Source organism: Lampetra fluviatilis, unplaced genomic scaffold, assembly GCF_964198595.1.
Source record: "Lampetra fluviatilis unplaced genomic scaffold, kcLamFluv1.1 SCAFFOLD_1161, whole genome shotgun sequence".
NCBI classification, from domain to species: Eukaryota; Metazoa; Chordata; class Hyperoartia; order Petromyzontiformes; family Petromyzontidae; genus Lampetra; species Lampetra fluviatilis.
Genome location: NW_027620822.1, coordinates 3,655 through 23,522, shown reverse-complemented (window position 1 = coordinate 23,522; position 19,868 = coordinate 3,655). Strand labels below are relative to the sequence as shown.

The window sequence follows — 19,868 nt, the reverse complement described above, 5'->3', positions numbered from 1 at the left end:
AGTGGTGAGGGTGGTGAGTGAGTGGTGGGTGAGTGGTGAGGGTGGTGAGTGAGTGGTGGGTGAGTGGTGAGGGTGGTGAGTGAGTGGTGGGTGAGTGGTGAGGCTGGTGTGAGTCTCACCTCTCCATCACGACCAGCGCGAGTGTTGCGCGGACGTGACGTCACGCCCCGGACGCGGGAGTGACGTCATTTATGCGGTGACGTCATTCTTCACCTCCGGAATCAGATGGGGCGTGCGATGACGTCATGTGCACCTCCGGTGTGATGGGAGGCAGCGATGACGTGATGTACTCCTCTGGCGTGGACATGACATCATTTAATTTTAACACGCAAATTTGCAATAGTGTAGTGTATCATGCAGTGTATTGTATAGGGTATTGTGTAAACTATACACTATACTATACACTACACTATACACTACACTATACACTACACTATACACTACACTATACACTATACAATACACTACACTATACACTACACTATACACTACACTATACACTATACAATACACTACACTATACACTACACTATACACAACACTATACACTACACTAGGAATGTATCGTTTCGTTTATAGTGCAGTGTTTTATAAAATTGTAAATACGAAAACGCGTTTTTTTATTGTGAACACGAATCGCGTTTATTTTTTAAACGCGGGTTTCTTATTTTGTCCGCGGACGAGCACCCGTCGCCCCGCCCCCCTATCTCTCCTCCCGACTTTCCGTAACACAGCGGCCTTCACACGTGGTGCAAGATGGCAGCTCGCAGAGCGAAAGCGTGAGTCGCCTCACCACTCACCCACCACTCACTCACTCACCCACTCACTCACCCACTCACTCACTCACCCACTCACTCACCCACCCACTCATTCACCCACTCACCCACCCACTCACTCACCCACTCACTCACCCACTCACTCACCCACTCACTCACCCACTCACTCACCCACTCACTCACCCACTCACTCACCCACTCACTCACCCACTCACTCACCCACTCACTCACCCACCCACTCATTCACCCACTCACTCATCCACCCACTCATTCACCCACTCACTCATCCACTCACCCACCACTCACTCACCCACTCACTCACCCACTCACTCACCCACTCACTCACCCACTCACTCACCCACTCACTCACCCACTCACTCACCCACTCACTCACCCACTCACTCACCCACTCACTCACCCACCCACTCATTCACCCACTCACTCATCCACTCACCCACCACTCACTCACTCACCCACCCACTCACCCACCCACTTATTCACCCACTAACTCACCCACTCACCACTCATCCACCACTCACTCACCACCCTCACCACTCACTCACCCACCCACTCATCCACTCACTCACCCACCCACTCACCCATCCACTCACTCACCCACCCACTCACTCACTCACCTACTCACTCACCACTCACCCACCCACTCACTCACTCACCCACCCACCCACTCACCCACTCACTCACTCACCCACCCACTCACTCACTCACCCACCCACCCACTCACTCACTCACCCACCCACTCACTCACTCACCCACTCACTTACTCACCAACTCACCCACTCACTCACCCACCCACTCACTCACCCATCCACTCACTCACCCACTCACTCACTCACCTACTCACTCACCACTCACCCACCCACTCACTCACCCACTCACTTACTCACTCACCCACCCACTCACTCACTCACCCACCCACTCACCCACCCACCCACTCACTCACCCACTCACTTACTCACCAACTCACCCACTCACTCACCCACCCACTCACTCACCCACCCACTCACCCACTCACCCACTCACTCACCCACTCACCACTCACTCACCACTCACCCACTCACTCTCACTCACTCTCACCACTCACTCACGACTCACTCACCACTCGCTCACCACTCACTCGCTCACCACTCACTACTCACCGTAAGAACCAAAGAGTACTACACTATAAACTTCACGATTCTCTATACACTACACTGCTACACTATACACTACACTATGCACTACACTATGCACTACACTATACACTACACTATACACTACGCTATACACTACTACACTACACTACTACACTATACACTATACACTACACTATATACTACACTATACACTACACTATACACTACACTATGCACTACACTATACACTACACTATACACTACACTATGCACTACACTATGCACTACACTATACACTACACTATACACTACGCTATACACTACTACACTACACTACTACACTATACACTACACTATACACTACACTATGCACTACACTATACACTACACTATACACTACACTACTACACTATACACTACACTATACACTACACTATACACTATTCTACTACACTATACACTATACTATACACTACACTATGCGCTACACTATGCACTACACTATACACTACACTATACACTATTCTACTACACTATACACTACACTATACACTACACTATGCACTACACTACACACTACACTATACACTACACTACTACACTACACTACTACACTATACACTACACTATGCACTACACTATGCACTACACTATGCACTACACTATACACTACACTATACACTATACACTACACTATACACTACACTATACACTATACACTACACTATACACTACACTATACACTACACTATGCACTACATTATACACTACACTATACACTACACTACACTATACACTATGCACCACACTATACACTACACTATACACTACACTATGCACTACACTACTACACTATACACTACACTATGCACTACACTATGCACTACACTATACACTACACTATACACTACACTATACACTACACTATACACTACACTATACTACACTATACACTACACTATGCACTACACTATACACTACACTATACACTACACTACACTATACACTACACTATACACTACACTATACACTACACTACACACTACACTATGCACTACACTATACACTACACTATGCACTACACTATGCACTACACTACTACACTATACACTACACTATGCACTACACTATGCACTACACTATACACTACACTACTACACTATACACTACACTATGCACTACACTATACACTACACTATACACTATACTATACACTATACACTACACTATGCACTATACACTACACTATACACTATACACTACACTATACACTACACTATACACTATACACTACACTATACACTACACTATACACTATACTATACACTATACACTACACTATGCACTATACACTACACTATACACTATACACTACACTATACACTACACTATACACTATACACTACACACTACACTATACACTACACTATACACTACACTATGCACTACATTATACACTACACTATGCACCACACTATACACTACACTATACACTACACTATGCACTACACTACTACGCTATACACTACACTATGCACTACACTATACACTACACTATACACTACACTATGCACTACACTACTACACTATACACTACACTATGCACTACACTATGCACTACACTATACACTACACTACTACACTATACACTACACTATGCACTACACTATACACTACACTATACACTACACTATACACTATACTATACACTATACACTACACTATGCACTATACACTACACTATACACTATACACTACACTATGCACTACATTATACACTACACTATGCACCACACTATACACTACACTATACACTACACTATGCACTACACTACACACTACACTATACACTACACTATACACTACACTATACACTATACTATACACTACACTATACACTACACTATACACTACACTATACACTACACTATACACTACACTATACACTATACTATACACTACACTATACACTACACTATACACTACACTATACACTATACTATACACTATACTATACACTACGCTATACACTACACTATGCACCACACTATACACTACACTATACACTACACTATGCACTACACTACTACACTATACACTACACTATGCACTACACTATGCACTACACTATACACTACACTATACACTACACTACTACACTATACACTACACTATACACTACACTATACACTACACTACTACACTATACACTACACTATACACTACGCTATACACTACACTATGCACTACACTATACACTACACACTACACTACACTATACACTACACTATACACTACACTATACACTACACTATACACTACACTATACACTACGCTATACACTACACTATACACTACACACTACACTACACTATACACTACACTATACACTACACTATACACTACACTATACACTACACTATACACTACACTATACACTACACTATACACTGCACTATACACTACACTATACACTACACTATACACTACACTATACACTATACTATACACTACACTATACACTATACACTACACTATGCACTACACTATGCACTACACTATACACTACACTATGCACTACACTATACACTACACTATACACTACACTATACACTACACTATACACTACACTACTACACTATACACTACACTATACACTACACTATACACTACACTATACACTATACACTACACTATGCACTACACTATGCACTACACTATACACTACACTATACACTACACTATACACTACACTATACACTACACTATGCACTACACTATGCACTACACTATACACTACGCTATACACTACTACACTACACTATACACTACACTACTACACTATACACTACACTATACACTACACTATACACTACATTGTGTGTATGTTAATGTGTGTATGTTACTGTGTGTATGTTAATGTGTGTGTGTTAATGTGTGTATGTTAATGTGTGTATGTTAATGTGTGTATGTTAATGTGTGTATGTTACTGTGTGTATGTTAATGTGTGTATGTTACTGTGTGTATGTTACTGTGTGTATGTTAATGTGTGTATGTTAATGTGTGTATGTTAATGTGTGTATGTTACTGTGTGTATGTTAATGTGTGTATGTTACTGCGTGTATGTTACTGTGTGTATGTTACTGTGTGTATGTTAATGTGTGTATGTTACTGCGTGTATGTTACTGTGTGTATGTTAATGTGTGTATGTTAATGTGTGTATGTTACTGTGTGTATGTTACTGTGTGTATGTTAATGTGTGTATGTTACTGTGTGTATGTTAATGTGTGTATGTTACTGTGTGTATGTTACTGCGTGTATGTTACTGTGTGTATGTTACTGTGTGTATGTTAATGTGTGTATGTTAATGTGTGTATGTTAATGTGTGTATGTTAATGTGTGTATGTTACTGTGTGTATGTTACTGTGTGTATGTTACTGTGTGTATGTCAATGTGTGTATGTTAATGCGTGTATGTTACTGTGTGTATGTCAATGTGTGTATGTTAATGCGTGTATGTCAATGTGTGTATGTTAATGTGTGTATGTTAATGTGTGTATGTTAATGTGTGTATGTTAATGTGTGTATGTTACTGCGTGTATGTTACTGTGTGTATGTTACTGCGTGTATGTTACTGCGTGTATGTTAATGTGTGTATGTTAATGTGTGTATGTTAATGTGTGTATGTTACTGCGTGTATGTTAATGTGTGTATGTTAATGTGTGTATGTTAATGTGTGTATGTTACTGTGTGTATGTTACTGTGTGTATGTTAATGTGTGTATGTTAATGTGTGTATGTTAATGTGTGTATGTTACTGCGTGTATGTTACTGTGTGTATGTTAATGTGTGTATGTTACTGTGTGTATGTTACTGTGTGTATGTTAATGTGTGTATGTTAATGTGTGTATGTTACTGTGTGTATGTTAATGTGTGTATGTTAATGCGTGTATGTTACTGTGTGTATGTTACTGTGTGTATGTTAATGCGTGTATGTTACTGCGTGTATGTTAATGCGTGTATGTTAATGTGTGTATGTTAATGCGTGTATGTTACTGCGTGTATGTTAATGTGTGTACGTCAATGTGTGTATGTTACGGTGTGTATGTTAATGTGTGTACGTCAATGTGTGTATGTTAATGTGTGTACGTCAATGTGTGTATGTTACGGTGTGTATGTTAATGTGTGTATGTTAATGTGTGTATGTTAATGTGTGTGTATGTTAATGTGTGTATGTTACTGCGTGTATGTTAATGTGTGTATGTTACTGCGTGTATGTTACTGTGTGTATGTTAATGTGTGTATGTTAATGTGTCTGTATGTTAATGTGTGTATGTTAATGTGTGTATGTTACTGCGTGTATGTTACTGTGTGTATGTTAATGCGTGTATGTTAATGTGTGTATGTTAATGTGTGTATGTTACTGTGTGTATGTTAATGTGTCTGTATGTTACTGTGTGTATGTTACTGTGTGTATGTTAATGTGTGTATGTTAATGTGTGTATGTTAATGTGTGTATGTTAATGCGTGTATGTTAATGCGTGTATGTTACTGTGTGTATGTTACTGTGTGTATGTTAATGTGTGTATGTTAATGTGTGTATGTTAATGTGTGTATGTTACTGTGTGTATGTTAATGTGTCTGTATGTTACTGTGTGTATGTTAATGTGTGTATGTTACTGTGTGTATGTTAATGCGTGTATGTTAATGCGTGTATGTTACTGTGTGTATGTTAATGTGTGTATGTTACTGTGTGTATGTTAATGCGTGTATGTTACTGCGTGTATGTTACTGTGTGTATGTTAATGTGTGTATGTTAATGTGTGTATGTTAATGTGTGTATGTTAATGTGTGTATGTTACTGTGTGTATGTTAATGTGTGTATGTTAATGTGTGTATGTTAATGTGTGTATGTTACTGTGTGTATGTTAATGTGTGTATGTTACTGTGTGTATGTTAATGTGTGTATGTTAATGTGTGTATGTTACTGTGTGTATGTTAATGTGTGTATGTTACTGTGTGTATGTTAATGTGTGTATGTTACTGTGTGTATGTTAATGTGTGTATGTTACTGTGTGTATGTTAATGTGTGTATGTTAATGCGTGTATGTTAATGTGTGTATGTTACTGTGTGTATGTTACTGCGTGTATGTTACTGTGTGTATGTTAATGTGTGTATGTTACTGTGTGTATGTTACTGTGTGTATGTTACTGTGTGTATGTTAATGTGTGTATGTTACTGCGTGTATGTTACTGTGTGTATGTTACTGTGTGTATGTTAATGTGTGTATGTTAATGCGTGTATGTTACTGCGTGTATGTTACTGCGTGTATGTTAATGCGTGTATGTTAATGCGTGTATGTTAATGCGTGTATGTTAATGTGTGTATGTTACTGCGTGTATGTTACTGCGTGTATGTTACTGCGTGTATGTTAATGCGTGTATGTTAATGCGTGTATGTTACTGCGTGTATGTTACTGTGTGTATGTTACTGTGTGTATGTTAATGTGTGTATGTTACTGTGTGTATGTTACTGTGTGTATGTTACTGTGTGTATGTTACTGTGTGTATGTCAATGTGTGTATGTTAATGTGTGTATGTTAATGTGTGTATGTTACTGTGTGTATGTTACTGTGTGTATGTTAATGTGTGTATGTTACTGTGTGTATGTTAATGTGTGTATGTTACTGTGTGTATGTTAATGTGTGTATGTTACTGTGTGTATGTTAATGCGTGTATGTTAATGTGTGTATGTTACTGTGTGTATGTTACTGCGTGTATGTTACTGTGTGTATGTTAATGTGTGTATGTTACTGTGTGTATGTTACTGTGTGTATGTTACTGTGTGTATGTTACTGCGTGTATGTTACTGTGTGTATGTTACTGTGTGTATGTTAATGTGTGTATGTGTCTGTGTGTATGTTAATGTGTGTATGTTACTGTGTGTATGTGTCTGTGTGTATGTTAATGTGTGTATGTGTCTGTGTGTATGTTAATGTGTGTATGTTACTGTGTGTATGTGTCTGTGTGTATGTTACTGTGTGTATGTTACTGTGTGTATGTGTCTGTGTGTATGTTAATGTGTGTATGTGTCTGTGTGTATGTTAATGTGTGTATGTTACTGTGTGTATGTGTCTGTGTGTATGTTAATGTGTGTATGTTACTGTGTGTATGTGTCTGTGTGTATGTTAATGTGTGTATGTTACTGTGTGTATGTTAATGTGTGTATGTTAATGTGTGTATGTTACTGTGTGTATGTTACTGTGTGTATGTTAATGTGTGTATGTTAATGTGTGTATGTTAATGTGTGTATGTTACTGCGTGTATGTTACTGCGTGTATGTTAATGTGTGTATGTTAATGTGTGTATGTTAATGTGTGTATGTTAATGTGTGTATGTTACTGTGTGTATGTTAATGTGTGTATGTTAATGTGTGTATGTTAATGTGTGTATGTTAATGCGTGTATGTTACTGCGTGTATGTTACTGTGTGTATGTTAATGTGTGTATGTTACTGTGTGTATGTTACTGTGTGTATGTTAATGTGTGTATGTTACTGTGTGTATGTTAATGTGTGTATGTTACTGTGTGTATGTTACTGTGTGTATGTGTCTGTGTGTATGTTAATGTGTGTATGTTACTGTGTGTATGTTAATGTGTGTATGTTAATGTGTGTATGTTAATGTGTGTATGTTAATGTGTGTATGTTACTGCGTGTATGTTACTGCGTGTATGTTAATGTGTGTATGTTAATGTGTGTATGTTAATGTGTGTATGTTAATGTGTGTATGTTACTGTGTGTATGTCAATGTGTGTATGTTAATGTGTGTATGTTAATGTGTGTATGTTAATGTGTGTATGTTACTGTGTGTATGTTACTGCGTGTATGTTACTGCGTGTATGTTAATGTGTGTATGTTAATGTGTGTATGTTAATGTGTGTATGTTACTGCGTGTATGTTACTGCGTGTATGTTAATGTGTGTATGTTAATGTGTGTATGTTACTGTGTGTATGTTACTGTGTGTGTGTTACTGTGTGTATGTTAATGTGTGTATGTTAATGTGTGTATGTTAATGTGTGTATGTTAATGTGTGTATGTTAATGTGTGTATGTTACTGTGTGTATGTTACTGTGTGTGTGTTACTGTGTGTATGTTAATGTGTGTATGTTAATGTGTGTATGTTACTGTGTGTGTGTTACTGTGTGTATGTTAATGTGTGTATGTTAATGTGTGTATGTTAATGTGTGTATGTTAATGTGTGTATGTTACTGTGTGTATGTCAATGTGTGTATGTTAATGTGTGTATGTTAATGTGTGTATGTTACTGTGTGTATGTTAATGTGTGTATGTTACTGTGTGTATGTTACTGTGTGTATGTTAATGTGTGTATGTTACTGTGTGTATGTTACTGTGTGTATGTTACTGTGTGTATGTTACTGTGTGTATGTTACTGTGTGTATGTTAATGTGTGTATGTTAATGTGTGTATGTTAATGTGTGTATGTTAATGTGTGTATGTTACTGTGTGTATGTTACTGTGTGTATGTTACTGTGTGTATGTTACTGTGTGTATGTTAATGTGTGTATGTTAATGTGTGTATGTTAATGTGTGTATGTTACTGTGTGTATGTTACTGCGTGTATGTTAATGTGTGTATGTTACTGTGTGTATGTTACTGTGTGTATGTTACTGTGTGTATGTTACTGCGTGTATGTTAATGTGTGTATGTTAATGTGTGTATGTTACTGTGTGTATGTTAATGTGTGTATGTTAATGTGTGTATGTTACTGCGTGTATGTTACTGCGTGTATGTTAATGTGTGTATGTTACTGTGTGTATGTTACTGTGTGTATGTTACTGTGTGTATGTTAATGTGTGTATGTTACTGTGTGTATGTTACTGTGTGTATGTTACTGTGTGTATGTTACTGTGTGTATGTTACTGTGTGTATGTTAATGTGTGTATGTTAATGTGTGTATGTTAATGTGTGTATGTTACTGCGTGTATGTTACTGTGTGTATGTTAATGTGTGTATGTTAATGTGTGTATGTCAATGTGTGTATGTTAATGTGTGTATGTTACTGTGTGTATGTTAATGTGTGTATGTTAATGTGTGTATGTTAATGTGTGTATGTCAATGTGTGTATGTTACTGTGTGTATGTTAATGTGTGTATGTTACTGTGTGTATGTTAATGTGTGTATGTTACTGTGTGTATGTTACTGTGTGTATGTTAATGCGTGTATGTTACTGTGTGTATGTTAATGTGTGTATGTTACTGCGTGTATGTTACTGTGTGTATGTTAATGTGTGTATGTTAATGTGTGTATGTTAATGTGTGTATGTTAATGTGTGTATGTTAATGTGTGTATGTTACTGTGTGTATGTTAATGTGTGTATGTTACTGTGTGTATGTTAATGTGTGTATGTTAATGCGTGTATGTTAATGTGTGTATGTTACTGTGTGTATGTTAATGTGTGTATGTTACTGTGTGTATGTTACTGTGTGTATGTTACTGTGTGTATGTTAATGTGTGTATGTTAATGTGTGTATGTTACTGTGTGTATGTTACTGTGTGTATGTTAATGTGTGTATGTTACTGTGTGTATGTTACTGTGTGTATGTTACTGTGTGTATGTTACTGTGTGTATGTTAATGTGTGTATGTTACTGTGTGTATGTTAATGTGTGTATGTTACTGTGTGTATGTTAATGTGTGTATGTCACTGTGTGTATGTTAATGTGTGTATGTTACTGTGTGTATGTTAATGTGTGTATGTTAATGTGTGTATGTTACTGTGTGTATGTTACTGTGTGTATGTTAATGTGTGTATGTTACTGTGTGTATGTTACTGTGTGTATGTTAATGCGTGTATGTTAATGTGTGTATGTTACTGCGTGTATATTAATGTGTGTATGTTAATGCGTGTATGTTAATGTGTGTATGTTACTGTGTGTATGTTAATGTGTGTATGTTACTGTGTGTATGTTAATGTGTGTATGTTAATGCGTGTATGTTAATGTGTGTATGTTACTGCGTGTATGTTAATGTGTGTATGTTAATGCGTGTATGTTAATGTGTGTATGTTACTGCGTGTATGTTACTGCGTGTATGTTACTGTGTGTATGTTACTGTGTGTATGTTACTGCGTGTATGTTACTGTGTGTATGTTACTGTGTGTATGTTAATGTGTGTATGTTAATGTGTGTATGTTAATGTGTGTATGTTAATGTGTGTATGTTACTGCGTGTATGTTACTGTGTGTATGTTAATGCGTGTATGTTAATGCGTGTATGTTACTGTGTGTATGTTAATGCGTGTATGTTACTGTGTGTATGTTACTGTGTGTATGTTAATGTGTGTATGTTACTGTGTGTATGTTACTGTGTGTATGTTAATGCGTGTATGTTAATGCGTGTATGTTACTGTGTGTATGTTAATGCGTGTATGTTACTGTGTGTATGTTACTGTGTGTATGTTAATGCGTGTATGTTACTGTGTGTATGTTACTGTGTGTATGTTAATGTGTGTATGTTACTGTGTGTATGTTACTGCGTGTATGTTAATGTGTGTATGTTACTGTGTGTATGTTACTGTGTGTATGTTAATGTGTGTATGTTACTGTGTGTATGTTACTGTGTGTATGTTACTGCGTGTATGTTACTGCGTGTATGTTACTGTGTGTATGTTACTGCGTGTATGTTAATGCGTGTATGTTAATGTGTGTATGTTACTGTGTGTATGTTACTGCGTGTATGTTACTGTGTGTATGTTACTGCGTGTATGTTACTGTGTGTATGTTACTGCGTGTATGTTACTGTGTGTATGTTAATGCGTGTATGTTAATGCGTGTATGTTACTGTGTGTATGTTAATGCGTGTATGTTACTGTGTGTATGTTACTGTGTGTATGTTAATGTGTGTATGTTAATGTGTGTATGTTACTGTGTGTATGTTACTGTGTGTATGTTAATGCGTGTATGTTAATGCGTGTATGTTACTGTGTGTATGTTAATGCGTGTATGTTACTGTGTGTATGTTACTGTGTGTATGTTACTGTGTGTATGTTAATGTGTGTATGTTACTGTGTGTATGTTACTGTGTGTATGTTACTGTGTGTATGTTACTGTGTGTATGTTAATGTGTGTATGTTAATGTGTGTGTGTTAATGTGTGTATGTTAATGTGTGTATGTTACTGTGTGTATGTTAATGTGTGTGTGTTAATGTGTGTATGTTACTGTGTGTATGTTACTGTGTGTATGTTACTGTGTGTATGTTACTGTGTGTATGTTACTGTGTGTATGTTACTGTGTGTATGTTACTGTGTGTATGTTACTGTGTGTATGTTACTGTGTGTATGTTACTGTGTGTATGTTAATGTGTGTATGTTACTGCGTGTATGTTACTGTGTGTATGTTACTGTGTGTATGTTACTGTGTGTATGTTAATGTGTGTATGTTAATGTGTGTATGTTACTGCGTGTATGTTACTGCGTGTATGTTAATGTGTGTATGTTAATGCGTGTATGTTACTGTGTGTATGTTAATGTGTGTATGTTACTGCGTGTATGTTAATGCGTGTATGTTACTGTGTGTATGTTAATGTGTGTATGTTACTGTGTGTATGTCAATGTGTGTATGTTACTGTGTGTATGTTACTGTGTGTATGTTACTGTGTGTATGTTAATGTGTGTATGTTAATGTGTGTATGTTAATGCGTGTATGTTACTGCGTGTATGTTACTGTGTGTATGTTAATGTGTGTATGTTACTGTGTGTATGTTACTGTGTGTATGTTACTGTGTGTATGTTAATGTGTGTATGTTACTGTGTGTATGTCAATGTGTGTATGTTACTGCGTGTATGTTAATGTGTGTATGTTAATGTGTGTATGTTACTGTGTGTATGTTAATGTGTGTATGTTAATGTGTGTATGTTACTGTGTGTATGTTACTGTGTGTATGTTACTGCGTGTATGTTACTGTGTGTATGTTAATGTGTGTATGTTAATGTGTGTATGTCAATGTGTGTATGTTACTGTGTGTATGTTAATGTGTGTATGTTAATGTGTGTATGTCAATGTGTGTATGTTACTGTGTGTATGTTACTGTGTGTATGTTAATGTGTGTATGTTAATGTGTGTATGTCAATGTGTGTATGTTACTGTGTGTATGTTACTGTGTGTATGTTAATGTGTGTATGTTAATGTGTGTGTGTTAATGTGTGTGTGTTAATGCGTGTATGTTACTGTGTGTATGTTACTGTGTGTATGTTAATGTGTGTATGTTAATGTGTGTATGTTACTGTGTGTATGTTAATGTGTGTATGTTACTGTGTGTATGTTACTGCGTGTATGTTACTGTGTGTATGTTACTGTGTGTATGTTACTGTGTGTATGTTACTGTGTGTATGTTAATGTGTGTATGTTACTGCGTGTATGTTAATGTGTGTATGTTACTGTGTGTATGTTACTGTGTGTATGTTAATGTGTGTATGTTAATGTGTGTATGTTAATGTGTGTATGTTACTGTGTGTATGTTACTGTGTGTATGTTACTGTGTGTATGTTAATGTGTGTATGTCAATGTGTGTATGTTAATGTGTGTATGTTAATGTGTGTATGTTACTGTGTGTATGTTACTGTGTGTATGTTACTGCGTGTATGTTAATGTGTGTATGTTACTGTGTGTATGTTACTGTGTGTATGTTACTGTGTGTATGTTAATGTGTGTATGTTAATGTGTGTATGTTAATGTGTGTATGTTACTGTGTGTATGTTACTGTGTGTGTGTTACTGTGTGTGTGTTACTGTGTGTATGTTAATGTGTGTATGTTAATGTGTGTATGTTAATGTGTGTATGTTAATGTGTGTATGTTACTGTGTGTGTGTTACTGTGTGTATGTTAATGTGTGTATGTTAATGTGTGTATGTTAATGTGTGTATGTTACTGCGTGTATGTTACTGTGTGTATGTTACTGTGTGTATGTTACTGTGTGTATGTTACTGTGTGTATGTTACTGTGTGTATGTTAATGTGTGTATGTTAATGCGTGTATGTTACTGCGTGTATGTTACTGCGTGTATGTTACTGTGTGTATGTTACTGTGTGTATGTTACTGCGTGTATGTTACTGTGTGTATGTTACTGCGTGTATGTTAATGTGTGTATGTTAATGTGTGTATGTTAATGCGTGTATGTTAATGCGTGTATGTTACTGCGTGTATGTTAATGTGTGTATGTTAATGTGTGTATGTTAATGTGTGTATGTTACTGCGTGTATGTTACTGCGTGTATGTTAATGTGTGTATGTTAATGTGTGTATGTTAATGCGTGTATGTTAATGTGTGTATGTTACTGCGTGTATGTTAATGTGTGTATGTTAATGTGTGTATGTTAATGTGTGTATGTTAATGTGTGTATGTTACTGTGTGTATGTTAATGTGTGTATGTTAATGCGTGTATGTTACTGCGTGTATGTTAATGTGTGTATGTTAATGTGTGTATGTTAATGTGTGTATGTTACTGCGTGTATGTTACTGCGTGTATGTTAATGTGTGTATGCTAATGTGTGTATGTTAATGTGTGTATGTTAATGTGTGTGTATGTTAATGCGTGTATGTTAATGTATGTGTATGTTAATGCGTGTGTGTGTGTATGTTAATGTGTGTGTATGTTAATGTGTGTATGTTAATGTGTGTATGCTAATGTGTGTATGTTAATGTGTGTGTGTGTTAATGTGTGTGTATGTTAATGCGTGTGTGTGTGTGTGTTAATGTGCGTGTATGTTAATGTGTGTGTATGTTAATGTGTGTGTATGTTAATGTGTGTGTATGTTAACGCGTGTATGTTAATGTGTGTGTATGTTAATGCGTGTGTGTGTGTTAATGTGTGTGTATGTTAATGTGTGTGTATGTTAATGTGTGTGTATGTTAACGTGTGTATGTTAATGTGTGTGTATGTTAACGTGTGTGTATGTTAATGTGTCTGTGTGTGTATGTTAATGCGTGTGTGTGTATGTTAATGCGTGTGTGTGTGTTAATGTGTGTGTATGTGTGTTAATGTGTGTGTATGCTAATGTGTGTGTATGTTAATGTGTGTGTATGTTAATGTGTGTATGTTAATGTGTGTATGTTAATGTGTGTGTATGTTAATGTGTGTGTATGTTAATGCGTGTGTATGTTAATGTGTGTGTATGTTAATGCGTGTGTGTGTGTGTGTGTATGTTAATGTGTGTGTATGTTAATGTGTGTGTATGTTAATGTGTGTGTATGTTAATGCGTGTGTATGTTAATGCGTGTGTGTGTGTGTGTTAATGTGTGTGTATGTTAATGTGTGTGTATGTTAATGTGTGTGTATGTTAACGTGTGTATGTTAATGTGTGTGTATGTTAATGTGTGTGTATGTTAATGCGTGCGTGTGTGTGTATGTTAATGTGTGTGTATGTTAATGTGTGTGTGTTAATGCGTGTGTGTGTGTTAATGCGTGTGTATGTTAATGCGTGCGTGTGTGTGTATGTTAATGCGTGTGTGTGTGTGTGTTAATGCGTGTATGTTAATGTGTGTGTATGTTAATGCGTGTGTGTGTGTGTTAATGCGTGTATGTTAATGTGTGTGTATGTTAATGCGTGTGTGTGTGTATGTTAATGTGTCTGTATGTGTCTGTGTGTGTATGTTAATGTGTGTGTGTGTTAATGTGTGTATGTTAATGCGTGTGTGTGTGTGTGTATGTGTGTGTGTGTTAATGTGTGTGTATGTTAATGTGTGTGTGTGTGTTAATGTGTGTGTGTGTTAATGTGTGTATGTTAATGCGTGTGTATGTGTGTGTGTGTATGTGTGTGTGTGTTAATGTGTGTGTGTTAATGTGTGTATGTTAATGCGTGTGTGTGTGTGTAGGATGCTAGCGGTGATCTCCGCGCCGTGCTCTACGTGTGTGTGTGTGTGTTAATGTGTGTGTTAATGCGTGTGTGTTAATGTGTGTATGTTAACGTGCGTGTATGTTAATGCGTGTGTGTATGTGTGTAGGATGCTAGCGGTTATCTCCGCGCCGTGCTCTACGCGTGTGTATGTGTGTGTGTATGTTAATGTGTGTGTGTTAATGTGTGTATGTTATTGCGTGTGTGTGTGTGTGTAGGATGCTAGCAGTGATCTCCGCGCCGTGCTCTACGTGTGTGTGTGTGTGTATGTTAATGTGTGTATGTTAATGTGTGTATGTTAATGCGTGTGTGTGTGTGTGTAGGATGCTAGCGGTGATCTCCGCGCCGTGCTCTACGTGTGTGTGTGTGTGTATGTTAATGTGTGTGTGTTAATGTGTGTATGTTAATGCGTGTGTGTGTGTGTGTAGGATGCTAGCGGTGATCTCCGCGCCGTGCTCTACGCGTGTGTGTGTGTATGTTACTGTGTGTGTGTTAATGTGTGTATGTTAACGTGTGTGTGTTAATGTGTGTATGTTACTGTGTGTATGTTAATGTGTGTGTGTTAATGTGTGTATGTTAATGTGTGTATGTTAATGTGTGTATGTTAATGTGTGTATGTTAATGTGTGTATGTTAACGTGTATGTGTGTAGGATGCTAGCGGTGATCTCCGCGCCGTGCTCTACGGACGACTTCTTCCTGGAAGCTCCCAGTGACTTGCTGCCCAGCGACGATGAGGTCTCACGCGGGGTCCCAACGCTTCGTGTGTGTGTCACTGTGTGTGTGTGTGTCTGTGTGTGTGTGTGTCACTGTGTGTGTGTCTGTGTGTGTGTGTCACTGTGTGTGTGTGTGTCACTGTGTGTGTGTGTCTGTGTGTGTGTGTGTGTGTGTCACTGTGTGTGTGTCTGTGTGTGTGTGTCACTGTGTGTGTGTGTGTCACTGTGTGTGTGTGTGTCACTGTGTGTGTGTCTGTGTCACTGTGTGTGTGTGTCACTGTGTGTGTGTCACTGTGTGTGTGTCACTGTGAGTGTGTGTCTGTGTGTGTGTGTGTGTGTGTCACTGTGTGTGTGTGTGTGTCTGTGTGTGTGTGTCACTGTGTGTGTGTGTCTGTGTGTGTGTGTGTGTCACTGTGTGTGTGTGTGTCTGTGTGTGTGTGTGTGAGTGTCACTGTGTGTGTGTCACTGTGTGTGTGTGTGTCACTGTGTGTGTGTGTCACTGTGTGTGTGTGTGTCACTGTGTGTGTGTGTCACTGTGTGTGTGTGTGTCACTGTGTGTGTGTGTGTGTCACTGTGTGTGTGTGTCTGTGTGTGTGTGTCACTGTGTGTGTCACTGTGTGTGTGTGTCTGTGTGTGTGTGTGTGTGTGTCACTGTGTGTGTGTGTCACTGTGTGTGTGTCTGTGTGTGTGTGTCACTGTGTGTGTGTGTGTGTCACTGTGTGTGTGTGTGTCTGTGTGTGTGTGTGTCTGTGTGTGTGTGTCACTGTGTGTGTGTCACTGTGTGTGTGTCACTGTGTGTGTGTCTGTGTGTGTGTGTGTGTCACTGTGTGTGTGTGTGTGTCACTGTGTGTGTGTCTGTGTGTGTCACTGTGTGTGTGTGTGTCAGTGTGTGTGTGTGTGTGTATGTGTGTATGTTAATGTGTGTGTATGTTAATGTGTGTATGAGGTTCCCATAATGTTACATTCCCTGATGTTTTTTAATATAAATATTTAAATTTAAAGCTTTTACATAAATTATTAAAACATTTAAATTAAAAATTAACTCACAGCGGCCTAAAGCCTACAGCTAGGCCTAAAGCCTAGAACTAGGCCTCAAACTCTCCCTTCGTATCGTACCCCCGCGTGTGTGAAAGGGAGTTAATGTTTAACAATGTTACATTCCCTCATGTTTTTAAATAGAAACATTTACATTTTAAGCTTTTACATTAATAATTAAAACATTTAAATTACAAATTAACTCACAGCGGCCTAACGCCTACAGCTAGGCCTAAAGCCTAGAACTAGGCCTCAAACTCTCCCTTCGTATCGTACCCCCGCGTGTGTGAAAGGGAGTTAATGTTTTACAATGTTACATTCCCTCATGTTTTTAAATAGAAACATTTAAATTAAAAATTAACTCACAGCTAGGCCTAAAGCCTAGAACTAGGCCTCAAACTCTCCCTTCGTATTTTTCGATGTAAAGCTTCTTTCGTGACTGCAGGGATTCATCTTCTTGGTTCTTTCGGTAAAGTCACGTAGAAGGGAAGTAATAAAATAATAAAAATAAAACATAATAAAACAATTCTCACGACGTTTCGGCCACAACGCAAGCAGCCGTCCTCAGGCGAAGCTTCATAATGTCTCATTCTTCGCCTGAGGACGGCTGCTTGCGTTGTGGCCGAAACGTCGTGAGAATTGTTTTATTATGTTTTATTTTTATTATTTTATTACTTCCCTTCTACGTGGCGACTTTACCGAAAGAACCAAGAAGATGTCTCCCTTCGTATCGTCCGATTAGGTGTAGCAACTTCGCCCCCTACTGCAAACACTTGGCAGGACCCTACAAAAACCTTTAGACTCAGCGAGGCTTTCCTGGCTAAACAAGTGTAACATTCCCTTATAATTCCCTGAGATAGTTTTTAATTAAAACATTTAAATTAAAAATTAACTCACAGCGGCCTAAAGCCTACAGCTAGGCCTAAAGCCTAGAACTAGGCCTCAAACTCTCCCTTCGTATCGTCCGATTAGGTGTATCAACTTCGCCCCCTACTGCAAACACTTGGCAGGACCCTACAGAAACCTTCACACTCAGTGGGGCTTTCCTGGCTAAACAAGTGTCATAATACATTATGTTTATATTATTTGGTTATTCGTTCCTACCAGCACACCCCGCAGGGACCTGTTTAATATTTTTCTTCCGCAGTTTTTATTGAAAATGCAATATTTGATATCTCGAACACCTGATGTGATGGACAAAAGCTGATGCCAGATTTGGAATCGGCACCCCAAAATTACATTGAGCCCGTTGGAATACCTCGTTGCTGCTGCTGCTGCTGCTGCTGCTGCTGCTGCTGCTGCTGCTGCTGCTGCTGCTGCTGCTGCTGCTGCTGCTGCTGCTGCTGCTGCTGCTGCTGCTGCTGCTGCTGCTGCTGCTGCTGCTGCTGCTGCTGCTGCTGCTGCTGCTGCTGCTGCTGCTGCTGCTGCTGCTGCTGCTGCTGCTGCTGCTGCTGCTGCTGCTGCTGCTGCTGCTGCTGCTGCTGCTGCTGCTGCTGCTGCTGCTGCTGCTGCTGCTGCTGCTGCTGCTGCTGCTGCTGCTGCTGCTGCTGCTGCTGCTGCTGCTGCTGCTGCTGCTGCTGCTGCTGCTGCTGCTGCTGCTGCTGCTGCTGCTGCTGCTGCTGCTGCTGCTGCTGCTGCTGCTGCTGCTGCTGCTGCTGCTGCTGCTGCTGCTGCTGCTGCTGCTGCTGCTGCTGCTGCTGCTGCTGCTGCTGCTGCTGCTGCTGCTGCTGCTGCTGCTGCTGCTGCTGCTGCTGCTGCTGCTGCTGCTGCTGCTGCTGCTGCTGCTGCTGCTGCTGCTGCTGCTGCTGCTGCTGCTGCTGCTGCTGCTGCTGCTGCTGCTGCTGCTGCTGCTGCTGCTGCTGCTGCTGCTGCTGCTGCTGCTGCTGCTGCTGCTGCTGCTGCTGCTGCTGCTGCTGCTGCTGACTATGTTTTCTATTTGATGGGCTTCAAGGAGAAAGCAGAGAAGGTGTCACGCAGACACCAGCAACTGCTGGAGAAGATATCCGCCATCGATGGCAAACACAGGTACGCCGGGCGGTGATGCTCATTCATCCACTCATTCACTCATTTATTCACTCACTCATTCACTCACTCTCTCGCTCACCCACTCATTCACTCACCCACTCATTCACTCATTTATTCACTCATTCATTCACTCATTCACTCACTCATTCACTCACTCATTCACTCATTCATTCACTCACTCATTCACTCACTCTCTCGCTCACTCACTCATTCACTCACTCATTCATTCGCCCACTCATTCACTCATTCACTCACTCATTCACTCATTCATTCGCCCA

At 39.0% G+C, this 19,868-nt stretch overlaps 1 long non-coding RNA gene across 1 annotated transcript; it reads left to right on the top strand.

Moving 5' to 3' along the window:
* The first annotated feature begins 723 nt into the window (after positions 1–723).
* On the top strand, positions 724–19,591 carry LOC144954416 (uncharacterized). Its single transcript, XR_013641187.1, has 3 exons — positions 724–779; positions 16,468–16,552; positions 19,517–19,591. It is a non-coding gene; the product is annotated as an uncharacterized LOC144954416 (long non-coding RNA).
* Positions 19,592–19,868: the final 277 nt, after the last annotated feature.